The following is a 14,597-nucleotide window of genomic DNA, read 5'->3' on the forward strand; positions in this document are numbered from 1 at the left end:
TATCGACTTTACTTATTATTCTTGTTGGTTCGATCATCAATCATTCGATTCTACTTAGAGTATCGTGATTCAACATATTATTTTCTATGGTTTAGTCAAGGACTATTCGGTATGACTTTAAATAATAGGTGATTTGAAAAGGATGACAATGGTTGGACAATGAATTTTATTTTTTATTTGTTCCTTAAGAAACGTGTGTAGTTTTTTATTTTATTTAAAAAAAAAATTTAGGTAGGTGCGATCTATTTTTTTTCAAACAACGTTTTTTTAATTTTTAATTTTTTTATTTTTTAAGTAATGGTTTATTGGTAGATTTTTTATGATGTTCATGGATAGCCCTCAAACAAAGGCTTCTTTTACATTACTAGCAACAATGGGCTGGCAGTAGGTGTTTAAATCCAATTCATTGAAAAAAAATTTTAAATTAAAAAAAGAAGGGGTTTTGTCAACAGCAATGTTTTGGGTTAACTGTAGAAGTGGGGTGCCCCTAGCAAAAACTTATATTTAAGGGACAAGCCCTTAACGTTTTAAAGGTTAGATGTGGTGTGCTATTAGTAGGCTAGTTTTTATTTTTTATTTTTTCCATCATCTTCTTCAATAAGAAAAGAAAAAAACAGCAAAGAAAAGAGATAACGTCCTCTCTCACTCTTCTTTCTCTCTCTCTCTTTCTATTATGGCCCATCCCTCCATCTCCAATTCTTTCCCTTCCCAGTTCAATTTCTCCAATCACAAACAGCATCAACAAATCGACGGTCTGATCTCTTTCGATCATGTCCCTCACTCAAAGTTGTAACCCGCACTCACATTCACTGTCAAAAAGGAGACGAAATTGGCTATTTGCTCACATGGATTTCCTTAATCCCAATCTTCATCAGCCTTCGTGGTTTCATTTCACGCTTCATCTTTCGAATAAAACTTCAAAGCGTATCCTTTGCCTAGGTCACATGATTTCGCAATTCCTTGATGAACTCATCAAGAGATCAGTCCAACAATCTCGACCCGAAACCTGTACTTTACTCAAAATGTGTGATTCGCACGGTTGACCTTACTCACGATGTATTATAAGATTTATTTGGGTCACCGCATTGTCGCTCAAATATTTGTTGGGTTTACTCTTGGAATTGTTTTTGGTTGGATTTGGTTTTGTGTTGGTAATCCTTTTTTGATCTGTGATTTTTTTGCAATTCAAGAGCTTGGAAGTGGCGTGCTTCTTGATTCATCAGCTTTCAACATCTTTCCAATTTTTCATTCAGCAATTGAAAACTAAGGGATGTTTCGTTACTAAAAGGGCTTTAATGCTTATGGGTCATACAAGATAGATCTGTTGCCTCATTGTTGAAGAAGAGAATGGCTTTGCTCGTTGGGAGTGGCTATGGCCACACCAATTTTTACCAACGCTATGTTTTTTTTTTGTTTTTTTTCGTTTTGTTAAAAAAAGAAAAAAAAGAGTACGTGACTGGGTTGGAGGTATTCGTGTGGAATAGGTGAAAGGAGCTACCATTTTGAAGTAAGATGGCTGGGGCCACATTTTCTACTTTTTATTAAGGGTATGTTTGATTGCACATGGAAAATAGGGTGGAAAATCAATTTCCATGGAAAATGACATTTTTCAAGTGTTTGATTGCACATGGAAATGGAATTCATTTTCCACCCCATTCAAAAAGTTCACTAAATCATGGATTTCACTTTCCCACTCATATGGGTGGGAAAATGAAATCCACCTATATTTTCCATCACCAATTCTTCCCTACCACCACCACCACCACTACCACCATCACCACTATCACCACCACCATCACCATTACACTAAGCTCGTTGTCGTCGTCACCATCGCCGTCTCCATCGGCTCCGTCTCCGACCACCTTCTATCTCTATTCTTCTTTTTCTTCTTCTCCATCCCTCACCTCATCCGCCACCACTACCACCACGTTCTCTCCCCATCTTCCTCACTTATCTCCGGCGCCACCGTCACCGTCGTGGCCGCCACCTTCGTCGTCGCCGCCATCGTTGTCACCACATCCTCCCCCCTCCCTCTTCCTCGTCATCTTCTTCTTCCTCTCCCCCTCCTATCATCTTCTTCCTCCTTCTCCTCTTCTTCTTTTTTCTCATATTTTTCCATGATTTTATCCATGTGAAATCAAACAATGGAATTTGATTTTCCAACCCTACCTATTTTTCACAACTAATTTTCCATGGATTTCAAATTCCATGGAAAGTAACTTTCCATGCAATCAAACATACCCTAAGTTTTTTAACAAAAACTTTTCTACTTTTCTAAGTATGTTAACAAACCATGGCTGGGGCCCACATTTGACTTACTTTTTATTAAATTTGCAACTCAACAAACTGTTGAGGTGGAAACAGGACCAAACATCAAAGTGAGTTTTACTGTGCAAACCTACGAATTGCAATTTTTGTAAAAAAATGCATATTTTTTTTTATTTTTTTAATCAACTTTGTTACATAGCAAACTTAGAATGGGACCCCTGGCTTTACAAGATTATGTTTATTTGAGTTCGTTACACAACAAACTTATATTGGGGTCCATTTTCTTTTAATAAAAAAAATAAAATTCAAGTTTGCAACACCACTCTTGAGATTAGATATTTGTTCAATCAGGTGTAACAATGTGAGTCCCACTCATTGGTTAGTTAATGACATTCAAAAAGGAAGGATAACTCACCAATTTTGTAAGATTTCAAATTTTGCGAAAGGATTGATCTCACCACGTGGCAAAAAAAAAAAAGAAAAAAAAAAAGAGAATTTCCCTTTCTTTTTTATTTTAGAAAAAAAAAAAAAAAAAAAAAAAGAAAGAAAAGATTGTTGCGAGTTTTGTTTGTTTTAAAAAAAAGAAAAGTCAATTTATTTTAAGGGGGGCCAAGAAACTTCTTGAAGAAAATTTTAGAGAGTTGTTATTAACATGCCAATTTTTTTTTACTTGTAACACATCAATCTATGTGTAAACAATTATTTTTTTTTTAAAAAGGATTGGTGTGTTGTAAGTAAGCAATAGGTGTGCAATAATATATCTCAATTATTGTCTATGGTTAAAGAGAAAATAAATTTTTTCTATTGTCACACCAATTTATACTTATAGCACATCACATCAGGATGTTTGCTAATTTTTTTATTGCAAACGAATTGGTGTGGCAATAAGATTTTTTTTTTGGGACTCTATTTTTTAGTTTTTTTTAATAGTTAAAAAAAAAAGTTCATCACTCCTTACCACCATCATTCTATCATCAATTCAATATTCATTATAATCTCGATTTAGTTTGGGTCGCCCAAAGCAATCTTGATTGGACCATAGAAAAAAAATTATTTTGTTTGGATTCAAAAAATAAAATTTGTGGCTATTTCAATGTTGGATCTGATTGATGGTTTTTTTTTGTGATATCTTGATTAATCGCCCATCTACTATGCTATGATCTCTACATATGTATATTTCAATTTGGTTGCTTTGATTTCAATACAATGGTTTGTATTATTTGATTAATATAATATCCATATGTTGATGATATGATTTGGCCCATGGGCCCATTGGTTTGAAAAAGGCCCCGGGCACACCCCACCCTGTTTTGTACACATCACATGCACGTTTACTGTTTTGCACACTTACACGTCCTATATAGCCAACGTGGCACTAGTGCGTGGCCCGATCTCTTCAGAGATACGACATCATTCATGAAAATCACAACTCCAGTCACGTACCTTAGGGTATATCAAACTGGGACATCAGTACCGTCTGATCAGGTGACTCTGAAAGATATATCGATGCACCCAAGCTTGAACGACCTGACTTTTGACCTATTGTAAGCCGCACAATCACATGTCCCATTTGCCAACGTAGTACTAGTACGTGGTCGGTCCGCTCATGGGATGCCAAACCATTTATGAAAGTTACAACTCTTGACTCGTACCCATAGGCATATCAAAGATAATTCAAGTACATCAATTGCACTTTTTGGTCAAAATCGGTGCCTAAGCAAGATCCTGCCCCAATGTACCCTATTGTACGAGGGGGATAGATTACGGTCTATTCTAGAATAGAGGTATTTAAGTGGGTCCTTGCTCAGCATTGTGCGCCACCTCTTAACTAGAAATCAAACTGGTTGTTTTTGACTTCAGAGAAGTGAGTTGAGGTTTTAGATTATCACATATATAGTATATCAAACCAAGTCACCACGTATCGAGAGGTATATAGGTGTATTTGGGCAAGGGTGACCAGATAAAGATACATTGCACGTAGTAAATCTAGAGTCTAGAAGCCTTCCTATAGATCACAACCCGAACTGATTATGGGTGTTCCCGGGTTGTTTTATCTAATCCAACCAACAGGTAAGTGGGCGGACCGATCCAGAATAATCAAACTAGACCCGCAATATCGGTCCAACCCAATGTGTGAAATATAAATCAATTAGCCCAATCAATAAATGGATCAAACTGATCAACATCAAACCGGTTGGACTAATTGGTTTTGCTTTCAAATATTTAGATCATTTTATACCAAATAGATGCAATCTTAAGGTCAAAATATTGTGTCTGATCAAAGGTTTTATCCTAATCAGGGGTACCCGTGACTAACCTTTCTTACTTTCTTGGTCCTCATAAACTTATAATGCATTTGGATTCGATATTTCCCATTGCACTTGGGCTATTCTATATCGAAATTTTAATCATGTGGTTAAGAGTCAAACCTTTAGAGTCAATGGTTAACCTTGGTTTACTTCCAATCAGGTGATAATTGGTCCCAAACATTCTAAACCTCCATTTGTACCACTTTGGGTCCGTGAAAAGAGTCGTCTTTCCAGAATACCATTGCCAAGTAGTCAGTCTTTGCCACGAGAAGAAACGAGTACTATGGATAAAGCTGCGCTCCGTCAGATTTTAGAATCTTTTCAAGCACAGATTATTGCTTCTGTCCAAACACAAATTGAATATCTGAAAATTGAACAGGGAAAAAATAAAGCTATAGAACCTCAGGATGTGTTTGACCCCGTTGAAAATCAAGAAGATGATCAATTACCTATCGACCCTATCTTAGCTCATTAAATAATTCAAGTTGAAACTACTTTGAAGAATATTAAAGACCCCGACGATCTTACTCTTGGATTAGGGGCAATGACCTTGTTTCCCACGGTCCGTCTGCCAGAGACGTTTATAATACCAGATATGGAGAAGTTTGACGGTATTGGATGCCCTAGGACTCACTTAAAAGTATATGTCGGCATAATGCAATCTCAGGGTCTGAGTGAAGAACAGATGGCTCAACTTTTTCAAAGAACCCTTACAGGTCCTGCCCTATGCTAGTTAATGTCATTGGATTCATCTTGGGTAAGAACATGACATGAATTGATGAAAGAATTTATTGGTTGATATTCATTCAACACGGATATTGAACTCACAAGAAGAGATCTAGAAACTACTAAACAGGAATCCGGGAAAACTTTCACTGAGTTCATTGTTCGATGGAGAGCTAAAGTCGCTCAATTGTGGGATCGACCTCAAGAGAAGGAGCAAGTCAAGATCATTCTCAGGAATCTCACTCCAAATTATGTTAAGTACTTGATACCTCAGTACTTCCCCATTTTTCAATCTCTTCTTGAGGCTGGAAATCAAGTTGAGGATGCTTACTATTCGGGACTTTTTGATAACTCATCTGAGTCAAAACCCAAACATTTCAAACCTAATGTCAATTCCTTACAAGTGGCCAATACCTCCTTCGCACTATCTCCTCAAGCTACTCAGCCTTCACAAGCTAAGCCTAAAAGACAGTTTGCCAATCTTGGAATGTCCCTTAGTGTTGCTTATCAAAAATTGATGAAAAGGGGATTGCTGACACCTTTACAACCTAAGCCTTTGCCTAATCCTCTTCCTCCAAACATGAATAATGGGCAATTCTGTGAATTCCATCAGATGCCTGGTCATGTTCTTGACAGGTGTATTACTCTCCGACATACTATCCAAGACCTTATTGAGTAAGGAAAAGTCACCATACCCATTCCTATTACTCCCAATGTTAAGACTAACCCTTTGCCCATCTTTCAAAATCAACCCCCTTTTACTCTGAACCTAATATCAATATCTAAACCCGAATCAGTTGACCCAGTTTCCTTCATTCACCCAATCGATCTAAACTGTGCATTCGCTCCATGCCAGAATGAGTTCAACTACCTTAAGGTAGTAACAAAACTGAATAACAGAGAAATTATTTAAGCAACGGGTTGTCCCGCGTATGACAGGCTTGAATCAGAATATGAAGAGATAGTAAAAGCAAGAAAGTTTAAGTCATCCATCGAAGATAATCGAAGTGGCATAGGCTCTAGAATTGTGTCCCTCCATTCAGAATGATATTGTTTTTTAAGTCTTCTTAGTTTTTTTTAGTTTTAGTTGCGTCAGTCTTTGAATTCCGTTAGTCATCTTTATTTTTGGGTTTTAGTAAGGTTTGTCAGTCTATGTTCTTTTCAATTCTAATAAATAAAGAAGTTTTTGATTATCATGTGTGCAATCATGATTTGAATATAAGATATAAGATGAGAAATGACTTAAAGCTCACTAATTGAACTTAATAAATATTGGAATTAAAGAGTACACTCAAGAAGTGCAAATTGGTGATACATTATCCTCAAGAGAACATGAAAAAATAGTAAACTTACTTGAGAAATTCAACAATATTTCTTGCATGATTTCATAAGGATATATGGATGGATTATATGGCACCCCGCCGAATGCTAACACAAATCCCATGTCAGATCTCGAAGTACTAGGTGGCACCTCGAAATTTCGGCATGGTCTCATCTGTTTATGTTAGCATTCCAAGGCGTTCAACCTGCACTTGATAAACGACATACAATCATGCATATATATATATATATATACAAAATATAATACTAGCGAAAGCCTATATACGTCTAATAACGTACGAAATATCAGAGTGCGGAAGAAGAAAATTTATATACAGGATTATACAGAGATTCCTCACTCTAACAAAATTACTAACGCTTAAAATCAAAATCTATATTACTCTCAGACAAATCAATACCACTAGTGGGTATAACCCCAATACTCACCAAGTGACAGACTTTGGCTGTCTATCTGACCCACTAGATGATTCTCACTCATGTTCTACACCTGCCTCGCTAAGCTTCAGATCTGAAACTAAAAAATGGAGAAGGAAATGGTGAGTAACAATGGTTACCCAGTAGGGAAACAAACAATTTCTGTTAATAACCTCTCCTAACATGAACGAATAAATATACTGAATTATTTTAAATATGTAAAGTTTTACAGAATAAACTATGATTAACTGTTACATATAGCTAGGGATTAGCAACTAAATATTTTCACATTACATCGATCATCATTACTCACTCGATCATCATTACTCACTATAACATTATCTTTTTATACAAATCTAATTGATCAAATGGAAACATTAAACATGGATTTCATTTTATATATCAAAATAAGCAACAGATACATAATACACAATGGTGAAGTATTGGAATTAGAGAGTTGGGATTCACGACTGGATCGTTCCCAGCCGGGACATGATGTTACAATTCTTCTCTGACTTTTAGTTCCTGATTTTGTGGTCGATCGTTGCACTTATCACGCTTGGTTGACCATTTATCCGGCTCAGACTGGCCGTTTGAGATCGTAAGCAATGAGTCTCTTTTCGATGTGTCAGAACGTTCGACTACTATAGATTGTTAGTGATCACTGACTAATCATATTCGTCTATGCTTATCAGGCGTACATGCGATTCCCAAATATACAAACCATCCGTATACGACCACATTTACATTACAAGTTCACTGGTAAAAATAGAGAGGAATATCCCGGATTTCAGTTGTGACTCCACTTTCATACGCGTCCAATACCACGTATGAGCTTCGAGGTCCCTATCGTACATCCTAGGATATAGTACATCACTCCGGATGATATGACGTATTATCCCTTCAGGCATTCACAAACTCTTTAACAGCTCACAAAATAGCTATATATATATATATATATATATATATATATATATATATATATATATAATTTTCATTTGAAAACAAAAGAGAAATTAACAATACAAGATTTAGAATGGATATCCAGTTTCCTACCATGCAAGTGTGGCCACCCGGCCTAAAATAAATACAAAACGAAAACGTAAACAGCGCCTCGTACTAACAGAAATTTAAATAAACATGCAACCAACAATATTATCCCTAGATATGTATTCACCAACCTACACACAACACAACAACGTAAAATGCAGACATCACCCCTCAGTTGTGACTCTGACATTTTACCGTTTCATACCATTTTTTCATTTTTTTCGATTTTTACAGTTTTCAATCACTTAAATAAAATATCCATTTTCTGATATTCATCAACTCAATATGAGTTCATTGAATATTAAATCACATTTTTCAACTGAAGAATTTATTTTTATCAATAATATAAAAAAAATACAAATTATTTTTCAAAACGAGGTCCGAACAGTGCATAAGACCCAATTTATGGAAATAACCCGTTAAAATACCCTACCCACATATAATTTATTAAAAATACAATTAACCATTTCGAACATGCAATTTCTGGCGTGAATTTTTGAAATAACAAAAGAATTCTATATTTCAGAAATACATACAAAATTTTTCAATAAAATCCTAAATGCAATTTTCACAATCTACGATTACTAATAGAAATTGAAAGTTCCTTACAATCACTAGATGACAGAATTGAAGCACGTGCGTAGAAATCGAAGCAATCGATGCGAAAATCAAGACAGATTGGATTTCGAAGTGGCTGATTTTTGAATCTGACCCGGTGATTTTGAAGATCTCGACGCCGTCATCCTTTCTCCATTCTGCAATGGAGGACAATTTGATCTCGAAACGGACGAAATCCGATGTCAAAGTTTCAAAATTTTCTTATTTAAATACAACTGATTTTTTGTTCCGAATCTAATGGTGTAGTCAATTTCTACAAATTTTCTCTTTAACAAAAATTTACATTTTTGGCCAGAGGTGACCCCTAAAATTGACGTCATTTTCGTTTTTGACGATAATTCAACTTTCTGATCTCCAAAAATGACAAATAAATAGTCTATCTTCAATAAATTTTTGTTACGAATCCAATAGTATAATCTAATCTTAATAATTCCTAGTAAAAATTCACTATTTTGGCCTGGTCCGACTTAGTAATCGAGGATTTTACAATTTTTATATTCAGACTCGAATTTGAGCATGCTTATAGGTTAAAGTATGTTTTTTGATCATTTTGAATTCAATGGTAAGGTCAGATTCCATTGAAAATGATCAGAAACATTCTAAGATTTTACCCCTAAATCCCACTTTTAGGATTTTTTCAAAATTTCATTATTATTATTTTTTCTCGAGATACGAATTGAAAATTTGGGTTTTACAGATTACATAAAAACATAGATCAAGACATAAAGTCAAGAGTGATTTCAAAGTTAAACATTATTGGTAAAAAATGATATAGCTGAAAGCATCGACAAAGACGCTAAGACCTACAGTAGATTTACTATGTTTTTCACTCAAAAGAGGAGAGTTTTCATTCATAAGAGAGTAAAAGATTTTCTCGAAGTTTTAGAAGAGTTGAATAGTCAGAAAATTCGATCATACTCGATTTCAGAAAAGAAGACTGAAGAATATTTATTCTCAAAAGAAGACCTTACTCGACAGAGCAATCCAGATACCGAATTCCTAAACCTTGACCAAGTAAATTAGTATTTCACCAAATGAGGCCTTCTTTGGCCGAACTATTTTCCTGTTTTATCAAGAAAAAGATAACCTTTTTAACCCTTTACAGCCTTTAAAAAATCAATAGCCTTTTTTTTCTAAACCACACCAACCAACCTTGGGAGGTAAATCTATATGAACTACGTTTTGACTTGATCCCAAAAGAAAAAATAAATAGATTTGGGGTACATAGGCAACCTGAGAAGTTACTTCAAGCTCGGTCATGAAAAAAAATGTATTCTCTTAAGGAAAGTGTCATCCAAAAGAAAAATCTCTCTATTAAAAGGTTCAAAAGAAGATAATGCCAAACTAGGGTCATTTTAAAAAAAAAGAAGGAAAAAAATGCCAAACTAGGGGCATTAGAAAAAAGAATTAAAAGAATTTACAGAAAATAATATTAGACTAGGGGCATTTTGGGAAGTCGAGCCTTTTACCATTTCTTTCTAAACCATGACCTAAGCCCACTTATTAAGTCCTCATAAATGCTAATTGACTTGGTTAAGGTGTAGGGAACCAAGAAGTTGTCGAGTTGGTCATTTAAGATCATCAAGAAAAAAGAGAAGCCCGCTAAGTCGAAAATTCGAAAAGGCGACTTAGGCAAAATTTAGGGCATAACCATAAAAAAGAAAGCCTGTTAGGATGAAAACCTGAAAATGAGACCTAGATTGAAAATCTAAAGAGGTGATCTAGGTAAAAATTAGGATATCATCAAATGGGAGGAAAGATTCCATCAAAAAGAAGAATTCGAAAGGAAGTTTGTGCAGAAACTAGAAAATACAGAACCATTCAAGCCACAATATTCATTTTTCAGCTAAGAGCTTACATCCGACGAAGACAATGTTAAAGTCGAAAAAAATTAGAAGTCATCTTGAATAGTGTAGGATCTTCAAAAGTATGTTTACTTGTTCAAGTGTTCGCTAATGGAAGATGTAGAATCATCAATCACTTTGAAGAGAAAGATCTTCTATTTTAATATTTATCAAGATTTTTTAAGTCCAGCTTAAGTATTTTTCAACAATAATGATCAATTCTTTATTGCACATATGATAATCTTAAGAGTCTTAAATTTAAGAGAATATCAGTTCTTCTATCTGTCATACATCAGAGTCCATATTTTTCAAGCGTAATCCATTTTATTAATCTCGTAGTCAAGTTCCAGTTAAAGCCAATCTTGAAATTAGGGGCATTTTTTGAAAGTCATTTAATTCTAAAGTTTTGTTCTTAATCATATGATAAAAATGAAAATCTTACTTAAAAGTTCGATGAAGTCCAATGATAATTATGAATCCAAATGCATGATATGCCAATAAAGGCCCGATCTTTCAAACTTTGAGCTCGATTTTGAATCATAGAATGAATTAATAGGATTGTTTAAGTTCCTATAAATCTAAGCCCGAGAAACGTAGATTAGTAAGTTCGAGTCCGAGAAACGAGACTCCAACTTTTTGAATCATAGAATAAGTAAGTTTTTTTAAGTCCCTACAAACTTAAGTTCGAGTTCGAGAAACTAGACTCCAACTTTTTGAATCATAGAATGAATAGGCTTTTTGAAGTGCAGATAAACCTTAGTTCGAGTCCGAGAAACGAGATGCCAACTTTTTGAATCATAGAATGAATAGGCTTTTTGAAGTACCTACAAACTTAAGCTCGAGTCCGAGAAACGAGACTCAACTTTTTGAATCATAGAATGAGTAGATTTTTTGAAGTGCCTACAAATCTAGGTTTGAGTCCGAGAAGGGGGACTCCAACTTTTTGAATCATAGAATGAATAGGCTTTTTGAAGTGCCTATAAATCTTAGTTCGAATTTGAGAAACGAGACTCCAATTTTAATAGGATTGTTTAAGTTCCTGCAAACCTTAACTAGAGTCCGAGAAACGAGACTCCAGCTTTGTTTGAAATATATTGAATTAACATGATTGTTTAAGTTCTTTAGCCCAAGAAGCGTGGCTACAATAGGCTCGAGTCTGATAAACGAGACTCAAACTTCTTCGAACTCTAAAAAAGAATTTCAAGTAGGATTTAACGAAGTTCTTTCATTGTTATGACTCCAATTACTTCATTGTTCAACCTTGCCATGATTGCTTTCGTTGCATAAGCACATTTCAATTTTGAATCATTATTGTCAGTGAGAGAAGATCTCTAGGACCTGACACATTTTTACTCAGTTTCACACAACATCACACCATTACACACACATGCACTTTTGCATTAGTCAGGGAGAATTTTCTAAAATTCAAGATCTGACACTGTTAGGGAGAGCTTACACTAGAGGACCTGACAAAATTTTTGTTCGGGGAGAGTTTTACCCTCAAGGATCCGAACGCCTCGACCAATTGCTAAATCAGGCTGCAAAAAAACTGTCACTAGCTTTGGCATTCGGATATCGCACTATCTACCAAAATAGATTTGCTATCTAGTTTACTTTAATCCTCTGCCAAAGAGGGGCATCTGTAGACACCTCCTTTTTACGTCCGCTAGATTAATCAACTCGTCAACCCGATCGCAACGGTTCCCAATGATGGATGTTTATTCCAAGACTTTATTTTATTACCAGATATGTTTCAGAAATTCGGATGAGGTATCTCGATCTGACAAAGTCTTAGAAACCACGCTACGTTAGGAAAATATGATTCTAGAAACATAGAAATCATCATTTTACAGACAAAAAGAAGTTTCATGATAAAAATCACTAAAAAATGATCAAATTACCAAAATACCCCTAACATCAAAAGACCCCTAGAGCCTATGTTACGCTTAGGAAAACCTATTAAACACATAAAATAACAAATCGAAATCAAATAAATCATTTAGCCAATTTTCTCAGAATTCGATTAAATTACGAAAATGCCCCTCATAAAGTTCACGATCGTTTCACACAAAAATCTTCATAAATGACACAAACCAATATTTCCATTGAATTCCTTACGAAAAATCAAATCTAAAACATCTTAGAACATCAAAAACTGACTTAAACCGCGAAAAATGCTCTTTGGGGGCAAAACGATAATTTCACATTTTTCATAATTAAAATTTTCAAAATTAATAAATAAAATATTAAATAATTAAAGTAAAATATTAATAAAATTAATTTAAAAATTTGAACTAAAAAATCGATCAATCAGGCTCTTAGGCAAAATTGTTGAGGGTTCGCAAGATATTTCTTTAAGGACCCCTCCATTTGGAGCTCTAAAGAATTAAAGATATAATAGAGGGAGGTTCTCCAAAAAATTAAAGTCAATCAAGAAAGACTAAAGTCAATATATTAAATTTAATCAAATAAGACTAAAGTCAAAATTAAAGTCAATTAAGTAAGATTAAAGTCAATCAATTAAGACTAAAGTAAAAATCTTAAAGTCAATCAAATAAGATCAAAAGTCAAAAGTCTAATAGAATTCCAATTAAATAATAACTCTATTTAATAGAGTTCTAACTAAAATATAACTCTACCTAAAATAATTCTAATTAAAATATAACTCTACCTAAAACAATTCTAATTAAAATACAATTCTAACTAAAAGAATTATAATCAAACACTAATTCTATCTAAATCAACCCTTAAAAAAATCTATAAATAGAGGTCCCCACACCCTATTTTGGTATCAAATCAAAAACCCTAAGAGAAGTAGGTCAAAAAGTCCCCCTAGCCTCCCATAAACCTTAGTTTTAAAGTCCCAACTCCTTACCTAACACTCATACTTTGATTTTTACTTGAAAAATACCTAGAAGCCCTTCAAAAATACCCCAAAATCTATAGAAAAAATTTGAAGAACCCAGATCTAAGAAAGAGATACCTTGCCTCAGAAATCGGAAATCAGATCCGGAGACAGAACGAAGCAAGGAATACTACACAAGGAGTTACTCAATCAGATCTGATGGAACAATAAAGTTGTCTTCGGAAATGTATAATTTCTTAATTTTTTTTATTATCTAGGTTTTTTTTAGCAATATAATTTATTTGGAAAATTGGTAGAGACCGGCTCTGGTCGGGCGGGGTTGGTGCCTAACACATTCCAATCCCGTAACGTGATCCCCGGACCCTTTTTTCTTTCGTAGATTAGTAATGTTTAATTTTTTTAGAGTCAGCTTGGCTCCTAGACCGTAATAAGTAGGTGGCGACTCCCAAACCTCAAGGGTCAAAAGCGCATCCACGCACCCCGCGGATCGAGGGCGCTTTCAATTACTAATAGAAATTGAGAGTTCCTTACAATCTTTAGGCGAAAGAATTGAAAGACGTGCATGAAAATCAAGGTGATTGACACGAAAATTGAGGTGGTATGAACTTTGAGATGACTGATTTTCGAATCTAAACAGGTGGTTTTGAAGATCTCGACGCCGTCATCCTTTCTTCCTTCTGCAATGGAGGACGGTTTGACCTCAAAATTGATGAAATTCGAGGTCAAAGTTTTAAAATTCCTGTATATATATACAACTGATTTTTGACAATACAAGGTGAAAAAGAAGGTGAAACGAAAAGAAGTTAGGTGGGTTTTGTAGTGAATGAGACTGTGGACTTTTTCTCCTTTTGTATTGAAAGTCGACGACGATTTGAACGTGATGAATCTGAGATAAAAAAATCGGAGAAAAAATAATTTTTTTTTAAACTTGTTTGTTGGTTTTTGGACAACTTTGAAAGATGAATAGTGAAAAAAATTAAAAAATTTATTTATATAAAGTCTTGGGACGAAATTGATATTTTGGCTATTGTTTCGATCGACGATACCTTGATCGTCCAAACTCTAAAAGTGACTAATGAATACTCTATTTCGTCTAATTTTTCATTCTGAATCTTATGGTATGGTCAATTTCTACAAATTCTATCTCTAACAAAAATTTAT

Source organism: Akebia trifoliata, chromosome 16 (genome assembly GCF_017979445.1).
Source record: "Akebia trifoliata isolate Shusen 1 chromosome 16, ASM1797944v1, whole genome shotgun sequence".
Lineage (NCBI taxonomy): Eukaryota > Viridiplantae > Streptophyta > Magnoliopsida > Ranunculales > Lardizabalaceae > Akebia > Akebia trifoliata.